The 16,186-nt window shown below is 41.1% G+C and overlaps 1 protein-coding gene across 3 annotated transcripts in view; it reads left to right on the forward strand.

Moving 5' to 3' along the window:
- The window catches only part of LOC107383531 (guanine nucleotide-binding protein G(olf) subunit alpha), a 70,543-nt gene that overhangs the window by 45,928 nt on the left and 8,429 nt on the right, over nt 1–16,186 (forward strand). Inside the window, exon 1 of one of the 3 annotated variants that reach the window (XM_054742656.2) lies at nt 4,955–5,027. The exons of the other annotated variants lie outside the window; for them this stretch is intronic. The gene's annotated coding sequence lies outside the window, so the exon portion shown is untranslated. Of the gene's footprint in view, nt 1–4,954; nt 5,028–16,186 lie in introns of those variants that run through there. 3 annotated transcript variants of the gene reach the window in all.

Below are 16,186 nucleotides of genomic sequence, written 5' to 3' on the forward strand. Positions count from 1 at the left end.
CAGTCTGGGGTAGAAACCACCATTTCGTTTGCAGACCATTGTTTGTACCACGTACCATATCAAGGTAACCGTAACTTAATTTTCCTCTGGGATTTATAAAGTTTTTATGAATTTGTTACTCGCTTCCATCTGTGATCAGTTGTAATCGATGTGATTAGTGGAGCATAAAAATGGTAGTTCCTGGAGCTTTCTCTTGTTTGTTAGTGCAACTGACAGCAAACAACTGACTATTGGTGGCAAGCCACTTTCAAATGTTCTCAGTGACAGAGATGTGGACAGATGTGAGGCTGGGGATGAAAACAAAAAAAATCTCAAAAATCTCAAAGGCTTTATCAATCCCAAGGAGCACAGTAAAATCAATAATAAATAAGTGGATAGCGTTTGGGACCACTCCCTGGATGCAGTCGTCCCTTCAAACTAGCTACCAAGAGGCTGATGGCCACTATGAAGGAGTTACAGGACTTTATGGCAAAAAGTGGTGATACTGTAGATGTTACAAGCATCTTAAATAATCCAGATCTCAATTTCAGTCACTATATTTGTGTTAATACATTTTGCCATAATCGAGCAGCCCAAATCTAGATGTGTTAAATTCATAGAGAAGTATCCCAGCAAACTCAAGTTTCAGTGAAGCAAGAGATGGTTCAAGTTAATATTGACATTGGGGGGAGGGGGATCCATTTTTATTCTCAGTATTTCTTTTTTATTTTTTTATTTTTGATAAGTTTCCTGAACTGTAATTGATATTTTTCAGTTGGATGTTATTGATTGCATTGGCTAAATAAAGCTGCCAAAGTATTTTGTACATTTTATTGAAATAATTTCCAGCATTTTATATACTTATATTTCATTGGCCTAGACACAAACCCATCCTCTACTTCTTTTTTCTGCTATACATGATCTGGCTTTGAAATAATCATTTAATAAAATATTTTGTTACAAACTTGGTCAAATATGAAGGTGCAGATGAATTTACTGGTTTTAATGTTTATATTTTAACATGCACGTTATTTTTGTTGCAGTTTTTGTTAAAGGTTATTCAAACTAGGATACCAAAGAAGAGAGAAATTCATTTTTTTAAGTTTTGGAGGCAAAAGAATAATAATAATAATAATGCAACAAAGGAAATATAGTAATGTAACAGTGCAAACCTGAATTACCAATAAAACAGTTTCCTCATTTCGTTGTCAGACCTCAAATGTCAGACCTAATAATTATTTATAATCTCGTCTCTCGTCTCGTCTTCTTCCGCCTATCCAGGTCCGGGTCGCTGGGGCAGCATTATAATATTTTCCATATTTTTGAGATTTTGCCCACAATCTTGTTGAATTCTTCTAACTGCTTTTAAATCTGTTTCATAAATTTAGCCATTTTGCATTTAGTTTTTTTTGATAATAACGTAAAGGACAGCATATGTTTACTAAATAGCACAATCCTAAATTCATCTGTAAAGGAAACATATTTTGCTTTCATAAGGATCATGAAAGGCTTTAATCCAGATTACAAAAGCCTTTGTGTCACTTAGGGTTGCAGGGATTAACTGGTTTGACTATTAACTGTGATGTGAAATGCTGCGGGTAATCAACCGAAAGAATGACGAAAGTTTTGTAAATACGGCCCGATCGGAATGAAATTTCATTTCAGTTGAGAGAGGTGGTTTTGTCCAATCATCATTCTGATTGATGTCCATGTACACATCCATTCTGATTGTTGGAGTAAAATAATGCCCACTGCGCATGTGTGCGACTTCAGCGTGACGTCTTACCGCCTTTGCAGACGCTCGGGACAAGTCGAAAACATGGTGGGAGGGAAGCAGAAGTGGTCTATAATGGGGTGAAAAACATAAGTCAATGGACAAAGCTTAAGAATAATAAAATAAAATGCGAGGAAAAAGATGTACCGACAAGAAGACGTTTGTTTACAATTTTTTTTCCAGGAAAGGCAACTCTGCGCAAGCTCAATCTATTTAATCTGATTGAATGCTTGGTGCATGTAAAATCTTGGCATGATCAGATCATTGCAGTTCGTGTCCATGTAAACTGAGATTTGGGATTTCCGATCAACTACGATTTGAATCAGATAGGGCAAATTTGGTGCATGCAAACGTAGCTAGTGTCGTTTGTTCTTTTCAGATGATCCTGCTGTCAGCTGACTGGAGAGAAATCAAAGGCAGCACTATGGAAGTGTTTGTATGTGTCCAAGTGTGTCATGATGTGTTGTGCTGCATGATTTCAGAGTAAATAAGGTATATTTTTTAAGTTGTTAGCTTATTGGGACTTGAGCTACATTAATGGTCATACTTAAGGTTATTAGAGCCCCCTGTGGTACTCAGTCTTTCTCCCCTCACACTTTCCCCATTGCATCCCACCTTTCACAAGATTAGTCACACTGCTCCTGTGTTTTTATTTTGTTTCTAAAGCCCAGGAGGCTCTGTATAATTTTCTAGTTGGAAAAAAACTTTGACAAAAAGCAAGAGTTGGGCTCATTTAAGTTAAAGTTGTGTCAAGCCATCAGGACACCGTGATTCATATTTAAAGAAGCAATAATAAAGAAGTTAAGAAGCAATAACAAAAATCATTTTATTATTTTGCACATGTACACAACAAAGGACCAGTTTCAGGGCCGTTAAAGCCTCTCGCCTCCCCTGAGATCCCTCCCCAAAGGGCTGCAGGACCTCCAGGAATCACAGCTCAGAGGACTTCTGCTGGAGCTTAGATGTGGAGAATGAGAGGCACCGCTGAAGCAGCAAAAGAGAAAGTTAAAGAATGTGGATCTGATTTTATTTGTCCTTATTAGAGCAATATCATTATTTAATGTTATTTAAAACAATATGATATATGATCCTTAAAATAGAAACAAATTGTTACCTCCAACTGGAAATGTGTTAAAAACAAACAAACCCTTATTGTTGGGGAGGGGAATGGAGAGTCCCCGAGTATTTGGCACTATTAAGTTTTTCTTTCGTGTCATCTAACACTGGCTGTGCTATCTCTTACAGGATTTAAATAATAATTGTGGAGCTTGAACATGTTGTGATCCAAAACCCCCTCTGTCTGGCTTTATAGCAAATAAGCAAGAGCCTTTCGTGGAGAATGCCCTGATGGGATGCAATTGTTTCAGCTGATGATTATTTTACTCTGACTTTGCTATTCTAAAAGCAGCCATGTAAGAAAATCCCTTGTGTGAATAAATATGTGGTGGTGAAGCTAGCTAAAAATTGTTTACCGCATTAGATGAGTGTATGCAGAATCGAGGATGTTGCAATTATTCCCATAATTCCTACAGCTTAAAGGTACATTGTGTGAAACAATTTGACTCTTTAGCGCCACACAGTTCAGAGTAAGTATTGCATCTACAGTAGCCCACACGCATCAAAAACTCAAAATGTGGTTAATGACTCCCAGCTTTCAACTACAACGATCAAGTCCATTCTTTTCAATCCCTCTGGGATTAATAAAGTATTGATTGATTGATCATTATTTTCCAAATTTTGTATAAATATGAAATAAGTAAAGCACATTGAGGCAGAGATGTATCTCATGTAGTTGGACCAGGGCTAGCAACCCAAGGGGAAGGAGCAGAATTTCCCCCAACCAGCAAGGATGCCACGGAGAGAACCGGCACCATCTCGATATCTTTAAGGCCCAAAAACGGCTACTGTGTTTCAAGATGGTGCTAGCTATGGAGAGTTTAACCACAGGTTGTGTAAATAAAAATATCTGGTTTGACATATTAATTAAAAAGGACAAGTTTGTGACCAGGAAATACAAAATTTGTTTTAAAGTTTCAACCCAACAGTTTGGTCATTTCAATTGAGGCTTATGTCATAATTTTTAAATTAGTCCCACCGTGGTAAAATGTGGAGGAAATTAGATGGTATTAAAAGTTGCCCTACCACCACCCCCACCTCCACACACACATTGTGATTAATTGAACCATTAGCATTAGTTACACAACTAAAAAGACTCGGGCTGATTTCAACTGAATTCATGCAACAAAGACTAGTGGAGAGGAGAAAAAGTAGTTTTTGTTGAAAGCAAAATTTATAAAAAATTGGTTTCCAGTTAATTACTATTTACAGAAGCTCTAAAAAGATTATTGCCTAGATCTGTTGGGTTAAGATGTAATCCCATCACCACTACAATAACTGCACTACTTAAAGCTGAGGATGGTCCCAAGAAAATATTTGTTTGTCTTTTAGGAGTCAGGCGGTGCATTCACAAATATGATTTCTGTTTTGCTAGTTTAAAAATAGCAACTTTTCAGGTCTTGGGATGGTTTCACGTTTTTTGCCTTTTCCAGTGTAATTCTGTAAAAATAGAATTGGCTTTAGAGGCTTTTAATATGTCTGTGTAAATTGGTTAAATTTATCTGTTCTGTGTTTGGATCGTAATGATGCGTGGGGGGTGGGGGGTGGATCTGAATTCATGTTCCGTTTATAAAAAGAGAAAGGGGGAAAAGAGAATCTATAAATACATTTTTATTTTTGGGTTAAATCTTTGTCCATTTTACAAGACAAACAAAGCAGTGCTGGTGAACAGCAGATTTCTGTGTGTTATACAGAGTGCAGACAACACACACACACACACACACACACACACACACACACACACACACACACACACACACACACACACACACACACACACACACACACACACACACACACACACACACTCCTGTGTACCTCAGCCTCTTGTTGTCCAGGATTTTAGCTACAGTCAGAGAGTGGAATGGTCGACTATACACCCCCAACCCATCCTCTCCTTCCTCTATTTCTCACCCACCCCCACCCCCGCTGAGACTCCCCCTCCTCCTTTTCACCCCCCTCTGTTGCTCTGTCCCCCCCCCCCCCCCCCCTCTCCCTTAGAGCTTATGTAAACTAGCTGTGGAGCCAGGGCAAGCTGAGGCTATTTTTAGCAGCAGCACTGCAGAGCAGAAACTGGCGAGGGTCATGTGTGCACAGCTGAATCAAAGGGAGTATCCCGGCAATGCGCTGTAAACAAAGGGAAGGTCAGTAGCAGAAGGTGAGACACAAAACGCCTCTGTGTTGGTTTTGTGTGTGTGTGTGTGTGTGTGTGTGTGTGTGTGTGTGTGTGTGTGTGTGTGTGTGTGTGTGTGTGTGTGTGTGTGTGTGTGTGTGTGTGTGTGTGTGTGTGTGTGTGTGTGTGTGTGTGTGTGTGTGTGTCTTTTTCTTCTGGTGAGAGTGACTGAGCACCGTCTGCTGCCCAAACCTTCCCTTCTTTTAATGCCCGGACATGAAATAAGTTATTGGCAGTGTATGAATGCATTTATATCTCCCCCCCCCCCCCCCCCCCCCCACACACACACACACACACACACACATACGGAAAGCTCAACCATTTCTTCCTCTTCTACAGACAGTGAGGGGGAGCTGAACTGATCAAAGCGCTGTTTGACATGCAAGGAGACATTTTGCTGTCTAATCATGACAGGGGCTCCCAGATCCACACAATCTCCTTGTTGCTGCTCCGCCATCGTGCTCCAGTGTAGAACAGGCTTGGAGAAAAGCAAAAATGACCCAAGAGTGCTTGACCATGCATGGTTAGCATGACTTTAGCATGTAGTATAATGTAAGGATTTGAGGTTCTCGAGGACTGGTTGAGAGTTGGGCCTTACTGTGAGCCATAGCAAAGATCTTGGAGCCTGCAGCTAGGGGTGAGGTCTGAGGGTGATGGCGACTTGCCACACCCAGGTACAAAGGGATCCCTCTCCTTCATTCACTGGTCAAACAAGGTTCAACTTTCACCTCCTGAGGAATCTGGTCAGAGGTGGACACTGCTATCTATAGAAGGTGTCATATTTTGGTTGTTGACAGTTTGAGCTCTAGATTGTTTCATCAAGACTTGCTGAACAAGCTCACAGTGTGTCTGAAGTTAACATTCTGATTCTAGTTCGGGTCGGGCGCTGTGTTAGCGTTGATGTCCTTTATCTGGAATTTTAGAGTTTATTATGTTTAAACTTCGTGGCATCATGATGCTTTACTTCACAGTTGCCAACCTTCTTATTTGTTTTATGGCCTCAACAGCATAAAATGATTTTCAGTCATTTTTAAGTGTTGTTCCATTCAAAATCTGCTGTTCTTTAAAGGCCTTGTGTGAAATCCATTGAAATCATGATGAAAAAATGCGACTCTTTAGCGCCATGCAGTTCAGAGAAAGTATTGCAGCTACGGTGGCTCACTCATGAGTTGAACTGTATAAACAATTTCCAACCTGATGAACTGACAAATTGTATGTGTCTTTTGATTTAATTGCTTATTATGCAAACTAACATGTACAGCAATGGTGTAGCTATTCTTTTTTTATTTCTTAGTTGAGTTACCAGACTCTATGCTTCCAGGGAGCACGGCTGCCCTCTGCTGGTTCTTTCAGGTTACAGTCATAGTTCAAACGGAACTTTATGGGCCATTCCCATCTGTACCGGGTCGGCCCGGGCCGGGTAGCCCCAGTCGGCCCTAGCCTGGCCCGGTTGATTTCACACATCCTTGTCTTAAGCCCATGTGGGCTGATTCTACCCACCAATCAGAGGCTTGCTCTAATGGAAGGTGTGAATTTGCTGTCAGCAGTGAGTGTGTCGCCCTGGTCGGCCTGAAGCAGACCCCCTCGAGAAGAGGGCTGAGAATGAGCCTTGGTTGGCCCGGAAAAATACCAGGCAACAACCTACGCTACCCGGCCCGGGCCGACCCGGTACAGATGGGAATGGCCCATTAGGGAGCTCGTATGTCCCTAAACAGCTACTGTATTTCAAGATGGTCGGTGACCATGGAGCGTCGACCACAGTTTATTTATATAAAAATGTATAATTTCAAGTTGAGAGGAATATTTAGAATTGATGTTGGTGAGAAATATTAGTGAAAAAGGACAAGTTTGTGAACTGGAAACACAGAATTTGATAATAAATTGGTAAAAATATCACACACTGTGCCTTTAAAGGCCAACTTCACCAAGAAACAATTTTTTACTTGTTATTTTTGAAACACTATTTCACGTATTAGCCGCCAATGGAAAATGGACTTGGAAACTCTCAGATTAGAAAAGTCAGTGATGTCATAATGTCAAATTAACATTCATGGACTCAACCATCTTGGCTCACAACAGAGAAGGCTGTTGTTGGGTTAGCACATCATAGCCAGTAGAAGCTAACTGTTAGCATTAGCATCTTCAAAACATGGCAGAACTCCTTTAGGCTTGTGTTTTTTGTGAAGATAAAACATCAATGTTGCAGAGCAGATGGAGGCAGTGGTTGTGTTTCTGTTAGCCAGGTGAGATGTCCAAATATCAGGAAATCCAAATTCAGCTGTTTTCTGCTCACCTCTGCTGTGGCTCATTTCTAGTTCCTGAAACAGGAGCACCAGAGCTTTTTTCCCCACCAAAAACAATTCACAAGGCATTAATTTTTACTAGACAATGAACACACTTGGTCTTTAATGGCCCCTGTTTGGAGAAATGAATGAATGAATGAATGTGTGATGTGAACTTGTCTGCAGTTTAAAGGTATAAACCAATGTTTCCATGAACTGCTGTAAAATTTAGGAGATTGGAGTGGTTTTATGGCAGTTTTTCTAAGTTTTTTTTATTTGTTTGTTTACATAAAAACAAACTCATAAATGTTCAGTTTTAACAGTGGCATATAATTCTTACAAAATCCAGATATTTTGCATTGATTCAGTTGGCCAAATGAATTTTGTTTGTGGAATTATGCAAATGACAGTTTTTGAAACAAATCTTGACATTTAGATTCAGCTGAAGAGTAACATTCAGTTGTAAGTTGCTGTGAGTTTTTTAAAAGAGATTCTATAGGAATTTGTGCCATATGACCAGAGCCGAGCCCGTTTGGACTCCAGTATGCTACCAGTGACTATAATATCCTAACTCTTCCTCTTCTAACATATGTAGCTGCTGCTTTGATTCATCAGGTTTTGACTCTGTGATTTTATTTGGAACGTTTTACGTTCCTTCGTTTGACCAGAGATGTGACTTATTTTTAGTTTTAAGCTTGAGACCGTGGCCCTCTAAAATAATCTGTCTACACAAGCCAAATGTTGCTTTGCCCTCCCACTAAAAAACACACACACACACACACACACACACACACACACACACACACACACACACACACACACACACACACACACACACACACACACACACACACACACACACACACACACACACACACACACACACACACACACACACAGCTCAGAAAGCCGGCGCAGGGCCCGGTTCTGCTTCGTGTTGATGTATGGGAGTCTGGGAATGGAAGGATACGAGAGCAGCATGGCTTCATATGAGACATAAGAGACGGAAGGACAGAGGGGAGTGGAATGGACAGGCTGGGGTTGCCATGGGAACCCAGCTGCTAAAACCAGGCAGGGTCAGTGTGGAAGAGAACCTGTGTAGAGCAGGAAAGCTAGGGTACCCCCCTGAGGCCAGAGTCTGAACTACACAAACATCCAGTTCCGCTTGGTCTCAGCCAGAAAAACTCCAGGTTGAACATCCTGAATAGGGACTGAAAATCTAAATCGTTTAGCTGTTTAGTAGAAGTCTGTGGCTGTTGTGCGGTTGTGTGTTGTTAGATTTAAGACCACCAGATGTTCAAGAATCTACAGATTGGATCAGACCCCTCTGTTTGGGTCTCTGATTGTTGATTTTTGATTAGGTCAAAAGGTGAAAAACCTCTTTTTTGCTTGTTGATTTCAAAGTAGAACATCTCATCTGACGTAAAGGACTGCAGCTATTTAGTCAGGAGAACCGAAATCTGCTCAATACTGTTGATTAGGCTATTTTTACTTAATGTTCTATTTTTGGCAGCTGACAGCCTGTGTGTCGATGCTGAGCTTTGGTATTAATTAGATGATCTCATCAGTCAATTACCACAGTGAACACTATACGGAAGCTCCACATGGGCCCCGGTTCAGGCTCACACACTCTTTACTGCGTGGCTCAGATCTGGGGACTGATTGTGTTTTAAAAAAGGGAAATCTAATGGGTCCACACGGACACTGAGCAGAGACGAAAGGACGTTACAAACTATTTTACATTTTTATATACAACACCTTTCAAATGCTTGGTCCAATGCAGCTCTGAAAGGCAAATTGACTGCTCTGAGATAAAGCAGGCCCTCGTGTTTACACAAGATTTGGTTTGACTTTCAGGAGTGTCTCCGTTCTTGCTCCTATATTTAGGAAGTACCCTCTGAGCTGTTGACGGATTTGCCTCGTTTCAGATCCATCTCCCGAACTGCACAGTGTTCCTGTTTGGATGGATGAGCTGAACTCTGGGCTCAGATCTTTCCACCAGGTGACCGGGTTCCTTCACATTGTTGTCCCCCCCCCACGCCACCTCGTGGGCTGTACCAGCTCAGAACATCTAGGTCGACGTTAGCTCTGCTGCTGGTTTTGTTGGATCCTGATTGGCTCTTTTAGCAGATTATATATATTTGTCTATAGAGTTCATATTGAAGGTTACTAATGCAGCTATTGGTGGTGATGATAAATGGGTTCGGGTCTATTTTTAGGTGTTAATTGATTGATTTAGTTTATTGAAAAAAACTAATGTTTAAATTTCAGTTGAATAAAACATATTTTAATTCTTATATCTGGAAAAAAAACAACCAAACTGAAAATTCTGAAAAATATATATCTTGGGTGGCATAAATTAAAGATTGAATAATTGTACCCAAAATTATCATTATCTTAATATTTTTACATCATTATTGGGTTGAATTATTTCTCCATTTAAAAACAACAAAAATTATTGTGGACATTAAGGTGTTAAAGATATCTATTATAATTTACACAATCATGTTGTAGCAGAAAACATTTGAATTAAACGTTTAAATTAGAATTAATGCTGCAATTTTTAAGCATTGTTACTCGTCAGCTGGAGAGGGAAGTGAAAGTCCATTATGCCGGCCTGAGCGGCTCAAAATATGGAAACTATTGATCTGATCTTCTGTGCTACTAATTAAAGATGGTCTGTTATTTGTAAAAAGTCAACCCAATTATCAAATGAGCACATGAGTCTGGGTGCTGTCGCTTGGTGGGAGGGTTTCCGCCTGTTGGGGAGCTTTTATTAAGATTTTTTTGTGATGATTATGGCAGCTTCTTTCTTTTTCAGTCACATGTGCAGTTTGGCCTGTTTTTTGCCTCCCTTAGATACGTACTCGGTTTTTACTCGTACAAAGCGTTTTGGTTGGTTGTTTTTAAAACCAGCTGGTGACTCAGAAACATGTATAGCTTTTGGAGAATGACTACCCTCCCCTACTCCCACCACCTTCCCTCTGCTCAAGGGCAGCACCATGTGACCTGGACCATGTGGGGCAGAGGCCCCCTGCATCAACTGTCCCTCCAAATTTCTGGTGTGTGTGTGTGTGCGTGTGTGCGTGCGTGCGTGCGTGCGTGTGTGCTTTTGCCTGTTTTATGGAAAGATGAGGCAAATGGCACAGAAAGACAAGTGATGCTGTCCATAACAAAGCCTATACATAGCAACACATACGGGCCCACAAGACCAGTTCAGTGTGTTTAAGCTAAATACGGAGCCAGCCTGACCCAACGGACAGATGCATGGATGGGGGGGTGAGAATGGACTATTCTCTTCTACATCAGACCAAATGAATGATGAGCTTCAGCTCATTTAAAATGCATGAAACCTAAAGCAGAAGTAAACTAAACACTAAAGTATACTTCACCATGTGTGTGCTGCACACATCCTGAAAATCAAAGTGGAAAAATGGTGGCTTGTTCTCCCTCAAACCACAAGTCTGACAAAGTGACCACATCAAAGATGTGGGATGCCAGGAGAGAGCTGCTCTGGGAGGAGACTCGGAGAAAACAGCTCGAACTGCACATTTCCCCCGGATCTTAAACACAGATCATCTTTTTGTAGCGTCCAGCCACGACCGTCGTTCTGACTAAAAGTTCCACCCAAACCAATGAATAAGACCCGGTCGATCGGGGCCGCCAATCGTAACCATTGTTCTCTTTTTGTAATGTTTCCTCTGGATTTAGGACACTTATTTACTTTTGTGGAGATTCCATTTGGATAGCCATTTTATGGGCAGTTCCATTTTGACTTCCGTTCTGTTCAGTTGGAAGTCCTACGGGGTTCCACCGTCATCAAAAGAGAAGTACAGCTGGCCAGATGTGCTTTCTTCTTTAACTGAGAACTGTGAAGCTACTGGAGATTTCCGTTGTTTCAGTCACATGGCAGTCACAAAGCACTCAGTAATTATAACCTATTTATGGTTATGTGAGGAAGATGGACTAAACATACCCAAAAAGCATCAGTGCAGCAACGGAGCTGAAGTTTGGGTTTTTGTCACACCAGTTGTGTCTGTACACGGTCCGATGAGTTGGTCTAGTTTAAAAATAATCACAGATTGATCAACATTTATTATTTATTAGACAGGCTGATACAAAACCACTCTCCAGTCATCTTTATTTAAATGTTTGTCTTCATTTGAAAACTTTCCTCTCAGTCAATAACCTTTTTTTTTATCACAGAACTCAAACAGAATTTTTGTCCTACACTAAAAATTAGAGACAAATTTCCCAGTTTTTTTTTTTGTTTATCTTATTAGAACCAGGATATGTATTTATCCCTTCTGATCAATTTTCTCCTTTGTCACCAAGAGATTAATCAGCTGATTAAGGAATGAAAATTAAAAAAAAGTCTTATCTGTTGTTTTCTCCTAAATCTGAATGTCCTTTACTCTTCCTATTTTCTGCCTGCTGGAGCGTCTCAAACTGTCTATAAACATTATTGCTTTGAAAAGTCAGCAGAAATCCTTATCTGTCTTCATAAGATGCTGACAGAGCAGCAGCGTGGTTCTTACCCCGAGTGTTAGGAAGTGAGATCATAATTTCAGATTGTCTAGAAAAATAAAGAAAATGAGCTGAATTGTCAAATATAGCAAAGATTTAAAAAGTTTCCATAATTTCTGACTTATTTTTCTTCTTGCAAAAATTTCACAGCTCAAAAAGGACTTAAAGGCCCCGTGTGTGAAATCCATTGAAATCATGATGAAAAAATGTGACTCTTTAGCACCATGCAGTTCAGAGAAAGTATTGCAGCTACGGTGGCTCACTCATGAGTTTGACTGTATAATCAATTTCCAACCTGTGTAGCCTAACCCACACAACGCTTAAAACAAGCTACTTGACCTCTTTAAAAATCATTTATAATTATGACTGCTTATCAACCTACCAGTTCTGGAGGAAGCAAGCTAATTCTGTTAGATCTTGAAGCTGTCACCACTCACACACGGAGGAGGGGTGACGTCAGCCGGGAGGTCAGGTGTTGTGAGAAATTGTGTTCCCCTGAAATATTCTGTCCCCCATGTTGGGAGATCACACTTCTGGCTATTTTCACAACATTTGTGATAAACTTTTATGGAAAAATTATGTAATGTAATGTAATAATGTTATGCTTGTGATTTTTTATCTGTATTTCCTCCTAAAAACAATAAAAAAGATACAGTAAAAACATTCTTGGTCACCCTTTTGCAGCAAGCTTATTTATCAATTTTGAAAGTTATGTAAAATATGTAATCTCAACTCAGTTTAACCATCTTTTAATTGAAGTTGTTCAGTCCTCATAATGAAAAATGCGTTCTGTGAATTTGGAAATATTTGCTCTTGACTGCCTAAGGGAAACAGAATATTTCAGGGGAGCATAATTTCCCACAACACCCGTTTCACGTGGATCACGGTGCACTCGATGTAAACAAACTGGCTGCCGCTACAATCTATGGAGCGATCACTGGCTGATCGTTAACCAGGCTGGTGAAGGAGTGTTGGTGAGCCGGGGACACGCTGGAGATCAAGTAAACAATACTGACTTATCCACCAGCTAATCGTGGCTCACGGCTGGCGTGGTGGAGATTGGGGTAACGAGCTACCAAGCTACTAGTTAACCATGGCTACAGCCGGGGGACACGCTGTGTATGGTGCACGAAACTCCCACGGATTACCAGCAAAAGGAGACCCAAGTCTAAAGGTAACGTTTGAGAAGAAGCCCTCTGTGTTGGAGCGTCTCAGTAACGCGTGGAGAACTACATCGCCATTAGTAAAGGGTTGTGGAGATAAAGTAAACATCGCTGATTTAGCCACTGGCTAGCGGATGAACATGTTGGCCGAGAAAGCAGGCTGCCGGAAGAGAGGAGACTTGAGTGAAAGTACTTTGGAACGGACACGTTGGGACCGGGTCGGGAGTTCTGGTACTAGGAAAAGACGGATGAACTACTTGAGTTGAGTTTGGGAGTCAGAGACACTAATCGGAGGCTGGCGTCCAGATAATATCGGGTGGGGGTCTGAACCATCGACATATAAATATTGGACAATGGGTTTCCAAAGGCTCCAATAATAAGTTTTTGTGCTAAAATGGGAGGTGGCCACCACTGCCATTTTGACCGTGTCACAGGTTCCGTCAAGCCCAGACAGTTCCACAAAAGGGAAGAGAGGTGGAGCTGAGGGTGGGGCTGTAAGGCTGGGATCAACTGACGACACCCGGTCGAACTAGCTACAAGCTAACCTGAAGCTAACCCAAAGCTAATGCAGAGGTGGGAGCCAAGCTAACGGAGGTAGCAACCTAGCTACAACCGGAGTTAACTGTGCACAACACCAGAGCTTCTGAGTCAGAGATGAGCCAGGCTGACCGCTGGGTAAAACCGGGTGGACCACAGAGGTCTCCGAGAGCTCCACAAGCCGGCTGCCGCACAGCAGACAAGCGCCACTGCGATCAGAGATGCGCAGAGCTGCCGCTGGGGAGAACCAGGTGGAAAGGTTTCCATCCCAGAGCTCCACAAGCCGGCAGCCTGCGCAGCAGACAGAAGCTGCGATCAGACAGAGATGCACAGAGCTGTGGGGAGGGGAGAAGAGCTCCACAAGCCGATAGTCGGAACCCAGCTCCACCAACATGTTATATTTCAACTCTAAAGTGCAGCATTATGTTAAATGCACTGGGTTTTACCCTATTACATTTAAATTTCGTGGTTAAACCGTACATGTTAAAATATAAGCTCAGCTCGGCAGTGACCTTAAATACATAAATATAATTTTACTTACCGAAAAAAATGAAGTGGAGACTCCTTGGACGCTCTATTAGTGCAGTTAATGCCACAGCAAGTCATTTTGTCCAACAATTGCACAAAAAATATCCAAAAAAGAATACACAAATACAGAGACTCAAAATCCCGGAACAGTTTCCAGGCCAGACCGAGGCTCTACTGAGGCCTTTCCACGGAGCTAGCTCTGCGGTCACGTGGGTCTGAGGCGGCAGTCACGTGGGTCTGATGCTCATTAATTATACAGAATTTTAGGCTTTTAATACACTTAAACAGAAGAGTGAGAAAAAAATCCACCCCCTCAGAGTTGTCATGAGTGTAAACTAGATAATTTAAACCAAAAACATGTTTTGGTACCAGGATGTAAACATGTTTATTTCTGCTGTGAAATTGGTATTTTTTAACATGGGAGTCAATGAGGATTTGCTCGCTTCTGACACCAGCCCCCAGCGGATGAGGGTGGAACTGCAATTTATGGTACTTCTGGGTTGGGCTCAATTTTTGAGCCGCATTGTGGGGGCATGGTCTGAACATATGCAGCTTCCTTGTGTTGGACATGATGACGAACTGACAAATTTTGTGTCTTTTCATTTAATAGTTTTTCATTCAAACTAACAAGTACAGCAACGGTGTAGCTATTCTTTTTCTTAGTTGAATTAGCAGACTCCGTGCTTCCAGGGAGCACTGCTGCCCTCTGCTGGTTCTTTCAGGTTACAATCATAGTCCAAACGGTAACGTGGAGCTGTATGTCCCTAAACAGCTACTGTATTTTAAGATGGTGGATGACCATGGAGCGTCGACCACAGTTTATGTATATAAAAATGTATATTTTCAAGTTGAGAGGAATATTTAGAATTGAAGTTGGTGATAAATATTAGTAAAAAAGGACAAGTTTGTGAACTGGAAACATAGAATTTGATAGTAAACAGGTAAAAATCACACACACTGGGCCTTTAAATTACAATCAGAAAAAATATCAACACTTCAGAGAATAAGAGGAAAACAAAAAATTCTTCATTTATTATTTAGAACCAGCAGGAGTCAAAAACTCACCAGTTCAAGTCGTTTATATTCTTTGTTTTGTGGTTTTAAAAGTCTGTAAGTTTTGAAATCTGCCTCAAAAATGACCACAGTCCAAAGGTTGAGTTGGAGGTAAAGACAGAAAGGAATTGTGGGGAATGTAGTCAGTGGATTGGGCCAGCTACAACATTTAATAATTAGTTTATTCTAAGGTACGTAGCAAAAAGCCATTTCAGACATTTCTGAGCATGGCCAAGTGTGACTAGCGTGTTGTTGAATTAGCTGAAAATATGTTACACTGGCTGGAACCTGAGATCTCATTCAAAACCATGTGAGAAAGTTTTCCTGCAAGAAATAGCCTCACTTCTCCTTTTTGTGTGTGACAGAAATAGTGGATGTAATGAAAACCTCGTTGTCGGAGCACATGAGCAGCGTCGCCGTTATCCAACGGTTTATAAAGCAGTATTCATTCTGGGTTATTTAATCCTGGCTGGGCGTGGCGGTGCGCTGCTTTTATAGGCCTGAAGTGAAAATGCAGTGACGGTCGTCCTCGACACAAACTTGCAAAAAAAAAAAAGTGAGAGCAAGTGTGTGTGTGTGTGTGTGTGGGGGGGGGGGGTTGTTTCCTGTACACTGCAGCCGTGTCGTCTGTCTGGTGACATCCTGAAACTGCAGTTGGGTTGGTTAGAAAATCAAAGATGGTGAGAGGATGACCCGGTTTGGTCCACATCTGGGTCATTCTTATAAAAGTAACTTCAGCTGAGTGCAGTGAAGTTTCTGTCTTCCAGACACAAGATCATCTCTGACTTAATAACTCTTTTCTAGGTCGTTTTGACTTCATTTGGTGGAACAATTTCAGTTTCCATTCTAGTCACTAAATGCTGTTTGTGTTTTAGCATGTGGACCCTGAACAGACTGAAACTGCTGATCCATTTGGAACATTTTTACTTTCAAAGGGACTCGACTTTCATCACACTTGAAACGATGACTTTACGCTGTATTTAAACGTATCTGGGATATTTTGTAGGTTTTAACTGTCTTTTGGCTTTAATCTAGACACTTTTCATTCTGATCT

Source organism: Nothobranchius furzeri, chromosome 11 (assembly GCF_043380555.1).
Source record: "Nothobranchius furzeri strain GRZ-AD chromosome 11, NfurGRZ-RIMD1, whole genome shotgun sequence".
Taxonomy (NCBI): Eukaryota; Metazoa; Chordata; class Actinopteri; order Cyprinodontiformes; family Nothobranchiidae; genus Nothobranchius; species Nothobranchius furzeri.